This window comes from Erinaceus europaeus, chromosome 12 (assembly GCF_950295315.1).
Source record: "Erinaceus europaeus chromosome 12, mEriEur2.1, whole genome shotgun sequence".
Taxonomy (NCBI): Eukaryota; Metazoa; Chordata; class Mammalia; order Eulipotyphla; family Erinaceidae; genus Erinaceus; species Erinaceus europaeus.
Genome location: NC_080173.1, coordinates 8,619,962 through 8,635,724, shown reverse-complemented (window position 1 = coordinate 8,635,724; position 15,763 = coordinate 8,619,962). Strand labels below are relative to the sequence as shown.

General features: G+C 40.2%; 1 long non-coding RNA gene across 1 annotated transcript in view; it reads left to right on the top strand.

The window, feature by feature from the left end:
• The window catches only part of LOC132541695 (uncharacterized), a 95,557-nt gene that overhangs the window by 22,593 nt on the left and 57,201 nt on the right, over positions 1-15,763 (top strand). Inside the window, exons 2-3 of the long non-coding RNA XR_009552794.1 lie at positions 1,410-1,500; positions 13,161-13,224. This is a non-coding gene — a long non-coding RNA (uncharacterized LOC132541695). The remainder of the gene's footprint in view (positions 1-1,409; positions 1,501-13,160; positions 13,225-15,763) is intronic.

Here is a 15,763-nt window from a genome sequence, read left to right as displayed (position 1 = left end):
TACCTCTCCGTCTCCCTCTTTCTTCTCACTTTCTGTCTCTATCCAATAAATAAATAAAGATAATAAAATTTTAAAAGATCTTTTGCATAACTATTATGCCATCTCCCTAGCTATAGAAATTATATTTAAATGCTCATTTTTGCAGTATCTTTTATTTTTTTAATATTTGTTATTATTTATTATTTGATAGAGGCAGGGAAATTGAGAAGGGAGAGAGAGAGAGAGAGTAAGACAGAGAGACATCTGCAACCCTGATTCATCACTCCTGGAGCTTTCCCCCAGTAGGTAGGGACCGGGGGCTTGGATCTCAGTCTTTGTGGGCTGTAATGTGAGTGCTTAACCAGGCGCATACTGTCTGGCCCTGGTTTAGTATATTTTAATAAGCAAAGCAGATAAACCTCTCCTGCTGTCATGATAGAAGCAGACAGCAGATCCCACACAGAATAAATTACATATTTGTTATGTCAGTTTAATATACTACTTCAATCATAATTGCATTAAGTATAATTGACTTTGAAATAAATTCTATAGGGAAACTCACAGACGTACATGGAGTATCAGGAATGCCGGGGGCGAGGACTGGTGGGTGTTATTTGGATAATAATGATCAGAAGAGTTCTCGTTGAGAAGACGGTGTTGAAGGAAACGTTGAGGGAGAAGAGGAAGCTAGTAATAGTGCCATCAGGCAGAGTATTTCTGGCTGGAGGAATAGTCACTAAGTATAGGAACAAATTGGGGGGTATGAATATGGGGACAGTTAATTATATACACATTCACTAATAAAATTATTAAATGTCAATACTGTTTTCAGGGTGATAATACCTATGATATGAACACCAAAAACTATCTTAACTTTTACCTTTTGATTACTTGTAAATTGATGATCTCAACAGTCTGTCCTTCCAGCTACCCTGTGAAGGTAGGAGGAGCAGGTAGAATTATTTCTATTTTATAGGATGGAGTCCCAAGACTTTATATAACTTGCCTAAGGTCAAAATTCAAGACCTCAAGTCTCAATAAGGTTGGCAGAACAACATTTCTCTGTTGATCTGAGGCCTCTTCATATGCTCCCTCTTGGGGGCATAATGATGTCAGACAAAGAGTGGGAGGACTCCTATAAAAATAGTCCTGTGAGTTTAGGACTTCTGCATATGCCACCCTCACCCCATTCTATGGGTTGCATGAGGTTCACGAAACTATGAACTCTTTCCTCAGGAAGCAGAGAAACACTTCATGGCTAGCAGCCCCAAAGTTAGTTGTTCCTTATAACAACCACCTCATTTCCTAGTGTTGACAGGAAGTGGAGGTAAGGAATGTGATTCTTTAATCCTTGAACCTTAATGTTTCTTGGGCTTGGAGTTAAAAAACAAAAAACAACTTACCAAAGATAGTTAATTTGCTTTTATCAGATAACCTCCAGCAGTGAACAGATCTGAGAATGTGTGACAACAGATAAAGACCAACTCAAATCACAGAAATACTGACACGTATTCTCTGTGGGTGAATGGTGTTCTCTTTCCAGCATTAGGAACATCGAAATGCACTTGAATATTTTCAGTAGCAGAGTTCTGCTCACTCCCAAGCTGCCATTGACCTTACAAAGAATGGTCAGTGTAAGCTGTTTTTTTTTTTTTTAAGCCATGATAATTAATTTAAAAAAATGAATTAGGTAACATGTACTTCAAAATAAATCATAGAACATATGCTGTTTTTCTCTTAGAGTACATCTCTCTAAAGTAGTATCTACTACCATTTCATCATAACTTACTATTTGTAAGGATTTTTTTTCAAGAGGTAAAATGATCCTATTTCACTGTTTTCTATAACTCCTTTAACCATATTGGCTGGGGAGATGGGTTAAAAAAATACAAATTGTACACTCACTACCAACTTGGTGAGGAAAGTACTTTAATCACCTCTCTCTCTCCCTCTCTCTCTCTAGTTATCTCTTGTTCTCATCCTGGATTTGGAACCCAGTACATTGCCAAATGTCTACAGTGCAGTTTCTTGTGTGGGATGTGTAGAAGGAGAAGCAAATTGAATTCCTCCAAGTCATTATTAATGATTTTTTACCTTCTTCACAAAGACAGGCCCAAATCCCTTAGTTCCGCTTTAATCATCAGTTTCATGTCAAGTGCTCAGATTCACCAAATAACTGTGTCAAATCAGATTAAAGTTTGAATTCTGTATTGGGAGCTGGAGTCAGAGTGCCTCTGGTGATCTCATAGTCTCTTCTCATTCTGTACGGAAGACAGTTCCTCCGATGCTAATTCAAGGGTCAGTGTGAGATTAGAAGCAAGGTGGGGGAATTGTGGTTGTCAAGGTGGCAACTGCAAGGAACCCTTCCATGATGATGTTTTGAAGTTAGAAATAGGTGCTGGAGCAACAAGGTGCTCTCACTTGTGTCAAAAATATCCAGAGGAGTCACTAGCCTGCACAGTCACAGAGAGGTGCGTCCTGAAGTGTGTATCCAGTGCCTACTTCCGTCTGTGAGAATCCCGTAATAGATAGGAACAGGGCTGAATCTGGATGATCCAGGATGGCCAATGTGGATTTCCCACTGGCAGACACTTTGTTAACAGCTGACTCTGTCTCGCTTCCTGCCTCCTCTCTCCCACCTGAGTTTTCGAACCTCAGGGTTATCTGTGCAGCAACCCACTGTTCTCCTTACACTGCTCTCAGTATGTCTGGGAGAGTGGCCCAAGGACAGAGACTCTGATGCAAATACAAGGTGATATCAGAGGCTTGAAATGGGCTAATGGGCTTCTGGACTAAACAGGAAGGGACATGTGAGCTCAAAGAAGTTACTGTGTCTTCAGCAGAGCTGCAGGCATTCTGAAAAGTATCTGAAAGGCTGTCAGTTGAAGGTCACAGGATGGAGACAGAAATTACTCAAGGGAGTTCTGTTGAATGCAGGCTGAGGCTACCAGATTTAGGAAATAAAAATCAAGAATACAATCTTTTCTCCTCTTCTTCTTCAGTGTATGTCTTATGCAAAATTTGGGACTTTTTTCTTTTTCTTTTATATGTCCTATGTAACCTGTGAGATGCATTTAAATCTTTTTCTTTCTTTTTTTTAAAAAATATTTTATTTATTTATTAATGAGAAACATAGGAGGAGAGAGAGAAAGAGCCAGACATCACTCTGGTACATGTGCTGCTGGGCATTGAACTCAGGACCTCATGCTTCAGAGTCCGATACCTTATTCACTGTGCCGCCTCCCGGACCATGATGCATTTAAATTTCAAGATGCTTTTTGCTTATTTGAAATACAAGTTGAATTGAGTATTTTGATTCCCATATACACGTGTATATGAATACAGAAGGAGGGTTCCCTACCCTGAACCAAGAGGAGAATTCTAGAGCATCAGTACTTTTTTTTGTTTTTCCCCCAGGGAAAAAGGAAGATGAGACTTTTCAGTCTTGGCTGGATTCTGTCTCTCTCCTCTTCCAAATAAATATCTGTATGTGGCTGTACATGGTGTCTGCGTCCTCACTGGCTATCAGTGAAATGTCTCAAATATTTCCTGCCACCTTGTAGTTTGTGCTGCTCTGTAGACAGTCCTCTTCTGTTCTACCTTCTTGGAAACAATTGAAGACAATGCTTTCCATCCTATTTTGTCTTACATCCCATTCCCATCTATTTTGTTTTCTTTTTTTTTTCCCCTATGACTTTGGTAAGTAGTCCATACAAGTGTAAATGTGTTTAAATAGTTCTCATTTCACATCCAGCTATGTAACCTTCCACCCTTTTCTACTTCCCCTTTCCACAGTGGGATTTTTTTGGCCACAGTGGGGTGTTAATTGGAACGCAGGCCTGGCTTCAACCCTTGCTTAGACTATTTGGACTTCATGGAGAAAAAAAAAAACACTTTTTTTTTTTTTTGTTTTTGATCTGGGGCCACAGTCTTCTTGGACACACCTCAGATTGTGAGCATCCATGACTCAGTGCACCAGCTCTAGCAGAAAGTAGCTGAAAAGCAAACTTCTTTTTTTAAAAAAAATATTTATTTTTATTTATTTATTCCCTTTTGTTGCCCTTGTTTTTTTATTGTTGTAGTTATTATTGTTGTTGTCGTTGTTGGATAGGACAGAGAGAAAATGGAGAGAAGAGGGGAAGACAGAGGGGGAGAGAAAGACAGACACCTGCAGACCTGCTTCACCGCTTGTGAAGCGACTCCCCTGCAGATGGGGAGCCGGGGTTCGAACCGGGATCTTTCTGCTGGTCCTTGTGCTTTGCGCCACCTGCGCTTAACCCGCTGCGCTACAGCCCGACTCCCGAAAGCAAACTTCTATTCATGGTTGGTGGTAGAAGGATCTAGGCACACAGGCAGGAGTGACAACCACTCTTGACTCAGTGGATGGGGCACTATGCTCTCCCCAGCATGGAGGCAGAAAACGTGACCTCAGACTTGACCCCAGTTCCTAACATTGTGTCTCATTGTTGATTAGGAATTTCAATTTTGATACATTTCCCCTTCTTGCTTTGTTTAGGTGGGATCAACCAGGGTAGAGTAGATTATTTATTTATTTATTTATTTATTTATTATTTATCTGTTTATTTTCACTTTTAAAAAATGTGCTAGTATCACATGATTTTTTAAAAATATATTTTTTTAATATTTAGTTATTCCCTTTTGTTGCCCTTGCTGTTTTATTGTTGTCATCATTGTTGGATAAGACAGAGAGAAATGGAGAGAGGAGGGGAAGACAGAAGGGAAAGAGAAAGATAGACACCTGCAGACCTGCTTCACCGCCTGTGAAGTGACTCTCCTGCAGGTGGGGAGCTGGGGGCTCAAACTGGGATCCTTAAGCCTTTATGCCACGTGCGTATTTATTTATTTATTTCTCTCAAAGTAATTTATTCCATCAACTACTTAGCACATTCGTGTCTAGAATCAAAAGATGACTCAGAAAATTACAAAAGATAGTTGATACAACTGAGAACCTCACTTATAGCACAAGACACAGCTACAATTAGAGGAGCCCAAACAAACATATTCATTAAGTGGGAACAAATGCTGTAAAGAGACAGACAGGCCTGAGTAAGAAGGCAGGAGTGTATGCAAGGGCAGAGTACTGCTTGGGAGGAAGATAATGCAGGGGTTGAGTACCAGTGTTCTGTTTTGTTTATTAGTGGCTTAATATTGATTTATGAAAATGACATGTCCACAGGGGCATCATGCCACACGGTTCCCTCCACCAGAGTTCTGAATCCCCAATCCCTCCATTGCAAACCACCGTGGCTCTCCCAAGGTTGCAGACATGGGTTAGACATCATCTCTACAACAGTCTGTTGACATTTGTACATAATTGTTCCCTTTTTCTTCCAAGTCTAGTCCTCTCTTCCCCTCCAAGCCATTCATGACCTTATTACTACATCTAAAATGTCCCTCCTTTGCTTTTTCCTTCCTCTCTCTCTGGGTGTTGTTGGAGCTGGATTACAGAGCCTTCTTATCCTCTTTCTCCTGTCAAAATTATGGTATGGATCAAAATTATTTTTGGGGTGCAGAAGGTGAAAGGTCTGGCTTCTGTAATTGCTTCTCCACTGCACTTGGGTGTTAGCAGATCGATCCTTACCCCCAGCCTGTTTCTGTCTTTCCCTAGTGCGGTAGAGCACTGGAGAGGCGAGGTTCTGAGACACATTGATGAGGTTGTCTGCCTAGAGAAACCAGGATGGAATCACGGTAGCGTCTGCAACTTGGTGTTAGGTTTGAAGAGTTTCGAGGTTGATAACTCAGGCTTGGTATCTCTGGCTACAGTCCACAGTGATAATTCAGTAGGGGCATAATGTGGGATGACAGCACTAGTAGTGATTTGGCTGAGGCCAACAGAGGTGGAATGGTGGTAAGGAACCAGAGAGAAGAAATATCCAGAAGCAATGGGCATAGTCCTAGAGGTTCCAGGACTAGGAGAACTGAGGACCTTAAAGAGAATGCAAGGGGATTCTTGTAGTTTTAGAAAGAGTTTAGAATTGCAAACATTAATTATGATTATAACCAGGTTAGTCAGGGATTTGTTTTCTATGATAATCCAATGGTTAACATCTATATTAATAGACTTGACCTCACTGAGCTTTGTGATCTCTGGTGGTGTCTGACATCCTTGTATTTTAGATACTCACAGTGCCAAATGGAACATCACTATTTGTTTCCTGTTTCAACATCCATAAATATGTGACCTCAGCAGAAGTACTTAATCATCTGTGTCTTGGTTACCACATCTCTCAAGCAGGACAAGTAATGACACTAACTGATAGGTTCCTTGTGAGAGTTGGTGCATAAATTAAGGTCAAATTAGAACCAAGCTTTGCTTGCTGGTTTCCTTTGTCATGTTTCCAGTATTTTGTGCAATTCAGTTTCCATAGGATTGCAGTTAATCCAGAAATCATTGTTTCATTTTGTTTTTTTCTTCTTGGAATGCAATTCTTTTTAGATGTGTAGTGAGGAAGAACTTATTTCTACAATATCCCCTCCTTATACAAGTGAGAAGACAAGGTTTAACTTGGAACATATAATTTGGAATGTAAGAGGAGATTTTCAAGTTTTTCTGTTAAATAAGCTTTTTTTTTTTTAAACTACAGGGCTACTAAACTAAATCCAGTAAAATTGCTGATATTCAAGATTTATTTATTAACTCAGAAATTTTGTATGGCTAGACTTATTAAATAGGGTGACTGTCATATGTTTCACTCAAGTTAACAGCAATAGATCTGATTCATTCTTTTATCTACAGTATCATTATTTTTTCTCCACTTTTTTTCCTTATTGGGGAGAATTAATAGTTTGTAGTCAATAGTAAAATACAATAGCTTGTACATGTATAACGTTCCTCAGTTTTCCACATAACAATTCAACTCCCTCTAGGCCCTCTGACATTGTGTTCTAGGACCTGACCCTCCCCATCCCCCAACTTTTCCAACACCATTTGTGGAAGAGACTCTCCTTTCCCCATTTAATAGTCAAGTCACCTTTGTCAAAGATGAGATGTCCATAGGTGTGTGGGATTTTTTTTCTGGGCTCTTAATTCTATCCCACTGGTCACTGTGTCGATTTTTGTTCTAGCACAAGGCAGTTTTGATGACAGTAGCCCTATAATATAATTTGAGATCTGGGAGGTCTGTTCTTTTTTTCTCAATATTTCTTGGGCAATTCTAGGTCTTTTCTGATTCTAGATAAACACTTGTAGTTTTTTTTTTTTTTTGTTGTTGTTCTCTTAAAAAAATTGGGTGGGATCTTGATGAGAATTGCATTAAATTTGTATATGGCTCTGGGTAATATATTCATTTTGATGATGTTAATTCTACCAACCCATCAACATGGAATATCTCTCCACTTCTTTGTGTCTTTTGCTATTTCCTTGAATAGTGACTCATGATTTCTAGTATACAAGTCTTTCATTTCTTTTGTTAGGTTTATTCTTAGATATTTTATTGTTTTTGTTGCTATAGTAAAAGGGATTGATTTCTGGATTTCTTCTTCTGCTAACTTAGTGTTTGCATAAGGAGTGCCACTGACTTTTGAATGTTAATTTTTTAGCCTGACACCTTATTGTATTGCCTGATGATTTCCAAAAGCTTCTTGCTGGATTCCTTAGGTTTTTCAACGTATGCTATCATGTCATCTGCAAAGAGAGTTTGACTTCTTCTCTTCCAGTCTGTATCCCTTTAATTCCTTGCTTCTGTCTGATTGCTATGGCAAGAATTTCCAACACTATGTTGAATAGTAATAGTGTTCATCATCATTTTTAGCCAGAGCATTTCTAAATTCTGGCTTATGGTGGTACAGGGAATTGAACCTGGCACTTCAGTGTCTCATGCATAAAGGTGTCTATGTCACTTTTAAGGTATTTCCTCAGCCATTCTTTACTCATTTTTAATAAATGTTCACTGATCCTTTGCAGCATTCAATACCATGATTTGGTAGCTAGGTTCAGCAGTTTTTTTTTTTAATGGGAAATCATTGAGAATATGTGTACGTTTCCATGATGCCTCATAAGGCAGAGCTGAGAAGGGCTCTGGTAGATAGATAGATAGATAGATAGATAGATTAGATAGATAAATAGATTAGAAAGATTAGATATATATATATATATATATACATATTAAATAGAGGGGTAGATTAGATAGATAGGTTAGATAGATAGGTAGAGAGAGACATAGATAGATGATATATAGATAGATTAGATAGATAGGTAGAGAGAGACATAGATAGATGATATATAGATATAGATAGATTAGATAGGTAGAGATATAGATAGATGATAGATGATATATAGATAGATTAGATAGATAGATTCGGTAGATAGGTAGAGAGAGACATAGATAGACAGATGATAGATAGGTGATATATAGATAGATTAGATAGATTGGATAGATGATAGATTAGATAAGCAGATAGATTAGATAGATAGATTAGATAGGTAGAGAGAGACATAGATAGATGATAGATAGGTAGAATAAATAGGTAGATAGATTAGATAGATATATTAGATAGATGATAGATGACAGGTAGATTAGATAGGTAGATAGATGATAGATGGTAGGTAGATAGATGATAGGTAGATGATAGATGGTAGGTAGATAGATGATAGGTAGATGATAGATCGATGGATAGGTAGATAGACAGACAGACTGGTAGATCTGCACCCCTGCTTTACTACTCCTGAAGCTCCCCCACTACAGGTAGGGAACTGGATCTTGAACCGTGGTCCTTGCCCCTGGTAACGTGCACTCACCTGGGTGTTCCACTTCCCGGCCTATAGTTTTGTAATCTTACAACTTCTTTAGTATCCAATCTCAGCCACATTCTGCTAATGTTTAATTCTTCTTTAATTTCTCATACTCTTTATAGCAGAGGAAAGTTGGGAATTGATGGAGCAACTCAGTGTGGAGTGCAAGCCTGGTGTGTATGCGACCCAGGTTCAATCTCCAGCACCAAAACAAACAAACAAACAAATAAAATCTCATAACATGAAAAAGAAGGGTATGCTAGTGTGAACTCAGTGACTTAAACAAGATGACTAAGTGTGAAAGATGTTTTCTATACAGTCTTATATATTCTAGACAGACTTAGTGATTGTTGCTTTGCTTAGTGCCATTTCACACCTTGTGCTTGTGTGAGTGCATTAGAGACACTTTGGGGAACTTTAAAAGTCATCTCATTGCAGTCTCTAGCTTCTGGTCTCCTGACTTCCTGACTTCTCACTTTCTCGTCCTTCTTTCTTTCTCTCCTTTTTCTTTCTTTGTCTCCAGGTTTATCACTGGATCTAGGTGCCTGCGCTATGAATCCACTACTCTTGGATGCCATTTTTTCCTTTTGTTGCCCTAGTTGTTTATTGTTGTGGTTCTTACTATTATTGTTGTTGTTATTGCTGTCATTGTTGTTACATAGGACAGAGAGAACTGGAGAGAGGAGGGGGAGACAGACAGGGAAAGATAGACACCTGCAGACCTGCTCCACCACTCCTGAAGACCCCCCTTCCTGCAGGTGGGGAGCCAGGGGTTCAAACCTGGATCCTTACGCCCACGTGCGCTCAACCCGCTGCACTGTCGCCCAGCCCCTCTCTTTCTTTTTCTGTTTGGCATGGTGGCTCTGGCTTTCCTACCTTCCTGACTCATAGGCAGAAGTTGGAAAATAAGAACAGAAAAGGGGATAAACACAGCAAAACTTGGACTGGGTTTGGTGTATTGCACCAAAGTAAAGGACTCTGGGAGGGGGTGGAGGTTCAGGTCCTAGTGCATGATGGTGGATGATAACCTGTGTGGGGAGTTAGAATGTTTTTGCAGAAAACTGAGAAATTTTATACATGTACCAACAAATATATTTACTGTTGACTGTAAACCATTAATTCCCCCTATCTCCCCAGTAAAGAAAACACAACATTCCTGAGCAGAAAACCCAAGAGGTTAGAGCTCTGTGGATAGGCAGCTGATGTGTGAGCTTCCAGCCAGGAAGTGTGACCAGACAATTTATTACCCATGTGTTTTCCATCTAAGGGGTTAGATGGGTTACCTGCTGGCCTCTAATTAGCGAGCGTGAAGCATCTCTGTTACCTCAGGCTGATGAACTAAAGACTTTTTTTTTTTCCCTTCCAGGGTTATTGCTGGGCTCGGTGCCTGCACCATGAATCCACCGCTCCTGGAGGCCATTTTTTTCCCTTTTTGTTGCCCTAGTTGTTGCAGCCTCGTTGCGGTTATTATTGCCATTGTTGACGTTGCTTTGTTGTTGGATAGGACAGAGAGAAATGGAGAGAGGAGGGGAAGACAGAGAGAGGGGGAGGGAAAGATAGACACCTGCAGACCTGCTTCACCGCCCGTGAAGCGACTCCCCTGCAGGTGGGGAGCCGGGGGCTCGAACCGGGATCCTTACGCGGGTGCCTGTGCTTTGTGCCACGAAACTAAAGACTTTTAAGATTTCAGTCTTACTGCTGAGTGATCTGGATAAGAGGGTCCCCAAGAAGAGGAGAGAGTGATAAGGCAATGGCCCTCTATAGGTTTCACAAATATCTGTATCTGTATCTGGAAAGGGCAGAACCAGAGCTGAGGCCAGATTGGTCGTATGACCATCTATTTCAAATAATAAGATTCCTTTAAAAACAGACCTTTTAGGAAGGATTGTTTTTTTTTTCTTCTGTTGGGAATTTTAGTTTCAAAAGAAACTATGGAAATTCTTAGGAAGATATGTGTTTATAAACTTTAATTATTTTGTTGAGTTTAGACCTTGCATGTAAATGATTTCACATTTCTGGACTGATTTTTTTTTTCCTTTAAAAGAGAGAAGGAGAAAGTGAAGGAAGGGGAGAAGGGGAGGAGGAGAGGGAAAAGAAGGGGAGAGAGAGAGAGTAGGAATTGCAGAGGGAGAGGGAGAGAAATGGAGAGAAATAGATACCAGAACACCAGATTTTCCCTTCATGTCATGGGATGCCTGTATGGTTCAAGGGCTCAAACTTGGGCTAGAAACATAGCAGGTGTGTGTCTTACCTTGTGAGTTATCACTCATGCCCCTCCTTATATATATTTAACTAACTAATTTAATATATATATATATATAGTATTTTTCTTTTTTTAATATTTATTTTTTATTTATTCCCTTTTGTTGCCCTTGTTGTTTTATTGTTGTAGTTATTATTGTTGTTGTCGTTGTTGGATAGGACAGAGAGAAATGGAGAGAGGAGGGGAAGACAGAGAGGAGGAGAGAAAGATAGACACCTGCAGACCTGCTTCACCGCCTGTGAAGCGACTCCCCTGCAGGTGGGGAGCCGGGGTTCGAACCGGGATCCTTCTGCCGGTCCTTGTGCTTTGCGCCACCTGCGCTTAACCCGCTGCGCTACAGCCCGACTCCCATCATTTAGTTCATGTTGTGGATAATATGAATTGGAAATGGACTTCCCATTCTCCATCAGATAGTGTTATCCCTGGGGTTTCTGTTTATTCTGGTTTTGTGTGATTAAATTGAATATATATATATATATATATATGCATATATATTATATATATTATTTCTGGCAATGAATGTGTTCCTGAAAAGAATTGTAAGAATTAGATTTTTACACATTGAGTCCATTTTAAATAACAGCTAATTAATCTTGCCAATTTGACTTATGTGTCTGTGGATTGCCACTTATTGGGTTAATAGTTGAAGATCTCAGAAGTCGGGCAGTAGTGCAGCGGGTTAAGCGCACATGGCACAAAGCACAAAGACGGGCTCAAGGATCTCAGTTCGAGCCGCTGGCTCCCCACCTGCGGGGGGGGTCCCTTCACAGGCGGTGAAGCAGGTCTGCAGGTGTCTATCTTTCCCCCTCTCTGTCTTCCCCTCCTCTCTCCATTTCTCTCTGTCCTATCCAACAACAATAACAACAACAATAATAATCATAACCACAACAACAGTAAAACAACAAGGGCAACAAAAGGGAAAAAAAAAAAAAGCTTCCAGGAGCAGGAGCAGTGGATTGAGGGTGCACCTAGTCTCAGCAATAACCCTGGAGGCAAAAAGAAAAAAAAAGTTGAAGATCTCATTCAACTAGGCTTCCTCTACCTTGGTGACAAGATTATTTTGGGCAGTCGTTCTTTGTCCTGAGAGCTGGGAGGGGGACTGGGAGGGGACACGCTTTGCCATGTGTAGGACCCAGGTTAGAGACCCTAGCAGCACATGGGGGTACTACGGCCTGGAAGAAATTGTGGCATCATGGTGTGTCACCCTCTCTGTGTGTGTCTTCTATCTGAGATGCTTAATCTGGAGCAATGAAGCCCTTCTGGTGAGGACAACGATGATGATGATTACGACGATGACAGCAACAGCCCCCAAATTCTTCATTCTGGGGACTGACGTGTACCTGAGTATATTTAGGGGCTTCCCTGGTCTCTAACATCTGCATTCTGTCAGCGTATTCCCACCCTAACTATGACAGCCAAACACCGTTGAGTGTCCCCTAAAGGGTTAAATCAACCCCATCTGAGAACCACAATTGTAAAATAAGGTGTGTGAAGTAAACTAAACAAAAATACGCTGTAAGTAGAGAACTACTCCTTTATGATCTAAATTAGAAAGATAATTCTCGGGAGTGGGCGGGTAGTGCAGAGGGTTAAGCGCATGTGCACGTGACACAGAGTGCAGGGATCGACAAGGATCCCGGTTCTAACCCCCGGCTCCCCACCTGCAGGGGGGTCACTTCATAAGCTGTGACGCAGGTCTGCAGGTGTCTGTCTTATCCCCTATCTTCCCCTCTTCTCTCCATTTCTCTTTGTCCTATCCAACAACAATGACATCAATAAAAATAGTAATTACAACAATAAAACTACAAGGGCAACAGAAAGGGAATAAATAAGTATAAAAATTTTTAAAAAAACAAATAAAAAAGGAAGGTAATTCTCCAAGAGCAAGATAACTCTTCACTGCATTTAAGTTTGCATTTACATACATGTCTTATACATTTCCTCCAACCAAGTTCAATGATAATGAAAGTGGTCTTTATTATTAATAGACAGTATCTCCCTTCCATTTTGAAAATCCCTAGTAATTGTTCCAATAAATTACAGCAATCAGTCTGGAATGTTTGACTGTCCAATAAAAATAGTCTCTACATGTGTCATCAATTTTTAAATCACTCAGATAGTCACAGTTCAACTCTAATAAATCATTCATTTTTTTTTTTTTTTCAGTTTCTTACCTTGTAACCTTCTGGGCTGCTTGGAAAGTGGATTTCCACTATACTGAAAATCCATGGTAAAGGTTTTATTTATTTATTTATTTATTTATTTATATTTATTTTTCCCTTTTGTTGCCCTTGTTGTTTAACACTATTGTGGTTACTGATGTCATTGGATAGGACAGAGAGAAATGGAGAGAGGAGGGGAAGACAGAGAGACGGGGGGGGGGGGGGGGGGGGGGGGGGGGAAGACAGACACCTGCAGACCTGCTTCACCGCTTGTGAAGTGACTCCCCTGCAGGTGGGAAGCCGGGGGCTTTAACAGGGCTCTTGACACCGGTCGGTCGCTTAACCTGCTGTGCCACCACCCGACTCCCCACGGTGAAGGTTTTACACAAAGTTTCAATCCCTCCCACATCTCACTGCACAGCCATAATTTCTTGGGTCCTGGCTTCTATGAAAATGAAATTTCTTAGGCCAGTGGAATAGATCACCTGGTTGATAAGCCTGCTTTGCCTTGAACTTGACCAAACTTGAGGACACTTCTTTACTGTGGTACCCATCTCTCTATCTCTCTGTCTCTCTCTCTCTCTCTCTCTCTCTCACCAGAGCACTGCTCAGCTCTGGCTTATGGTGGTTCAAGGTATTGAAACTGGAACCTCAAAGCCTCAGGCATCAGAGTTCGGACAAGCTATGTACCCCTGCCCTGACTCTCTCTTTCTATCTGAGTCAGTCCAGCTGGTGAAATCTCAATGACAACAAAATAACTGTGTCGGGCTGTGCCTTGAAGGAGAGAAAGGAGATCCTAGTGGAGTGGGAACACAAATCTTTATTCAGGCGGGCACCTCAGAGTTGGGTGAGAGCGCAGCTGTTTGGGCGCCTCCGGCTATGTGCAACAACCCTTCCCTGAATCAGGTCACCAACTCTTCCCTGCGTCAGGTCAATGAGACAAAAAGCGGGCAAAAGAAAGAGAGGCGGAAGCAGGAGGGCTTTATAGGGCAAAAACCGGAAGTGACGAGTCGGGACAGGATTGGCTAGGAAACAAGGCATTCTGGGAATAAAATTTCAACTCTCCTCAGGAATTGACAATACGCTGAGGGGACAATATGGTGGAACAAGGCACTCTGGGAATAGAATTTCAACTCTCCTCAGGAATTGACAATACCCTGAGGGAACATGGTGGATGTGACTGCATCTGCACAATTTCCCAACATAACTGAATGAGTGAGTAAAAACGTACACAAAATGTCTTCCTAGATTGATCAAAAATTTATTGGATGTGTCATAATATTCGCCAAAAATACACTTTATGGTTCATCAAAGTATATGTTTATGGCTATAGAGAAAATTTGAAGATGTCTGTGTAGTTTACCAAAACCTTGTAATTATCTACAGTCTTTAGTTATTGGAGAACTACCAAATCTTTCATCTTTTCCTCTACACTACTACTCCATTACTATCAGACACGTGGTAATGAGGGTTTTAAAGTGCTTACCATAGTCTGTCAATAGCGAAGGTTGTTGGTCAGTGGTGCCCAACTTGGTGGAACTAATGGTAGAAGACCGGTTAATAAAACCAACACATTCCAATTATTTGATATAAGAGGCTGTGGGAGTGTGACTTTTTTTTCAGGCCATTTAATTACATACCCTGATGTCTTCACTCAACCTTTCTCTAAAATATATTTTCCCAATTTCAGCATAGACCCCTTCACTACTCTCAATTAGCTGTTGCATTGGGCTTTTGCTTCCAAGTCCCATAAGTAATAGTAACTTAATTTTCCAAGCCATAAATCAGAGAGGCTTATGCTCCACAGCATATGTTCCATTTGTTTTTAATCAGGGGTAGCCTAGTACTCAGAATTTGGAAGCTTTAATTCAGCAGGGCTCCTGTACCTTTTGCAGGGAGAAATCTTTTGGCTTTCTAGAATCGTTTTTCTAAATGTTTAAGTATCATTTTGGCAAAAGTTGTAATATATATATATATGTATATATTTGTGTGTGTATATATCACATAGAAACTTTCTTTAATTCATACTCACACATATATATCATATAGAAATTTTCTTTAATTCACAGACCTTCATGCACTTCTTTCTACCTACACTCTACAAGAAAAATTGATGAACAACGTTATGAAAGTCTCCCAATTTTTAATGTGGCATTTTTAAAAAGAAATGGATTTGCAAGAGAAAGGAGATACAATGTGAAGGGATTTAAGACAAGCCACTTTTCTGCCAATCATTTCAATTAAAATGGCTCTTAAAAATGGTAAATTCACTGATATTTACTTAGGCCTGAGATTGTCTCAGAAGACAGCCACGTACAGTCTCTTGTGGTTTAGAAAGATTCACAGTTCCTAGTGCACCATTTTTGTTTTGTTTCTTTGCATATATATATATATATATATATATATATATATATATATATATAGCCACCAGGGTTATTGCTGGGGATAAGTGCCAGCAACTACAAAACCACCATTCCTAGAGACCATCCCTCCATTTTTCTTTTCTTTTAATTTTTAAAATTTGCTAGAAAAGATAGAGAGAAATTGAGAGAGGACGGAGGAGATATAAAGATGGAAATACAGACACCTGCTGACCTGTTTCACAAT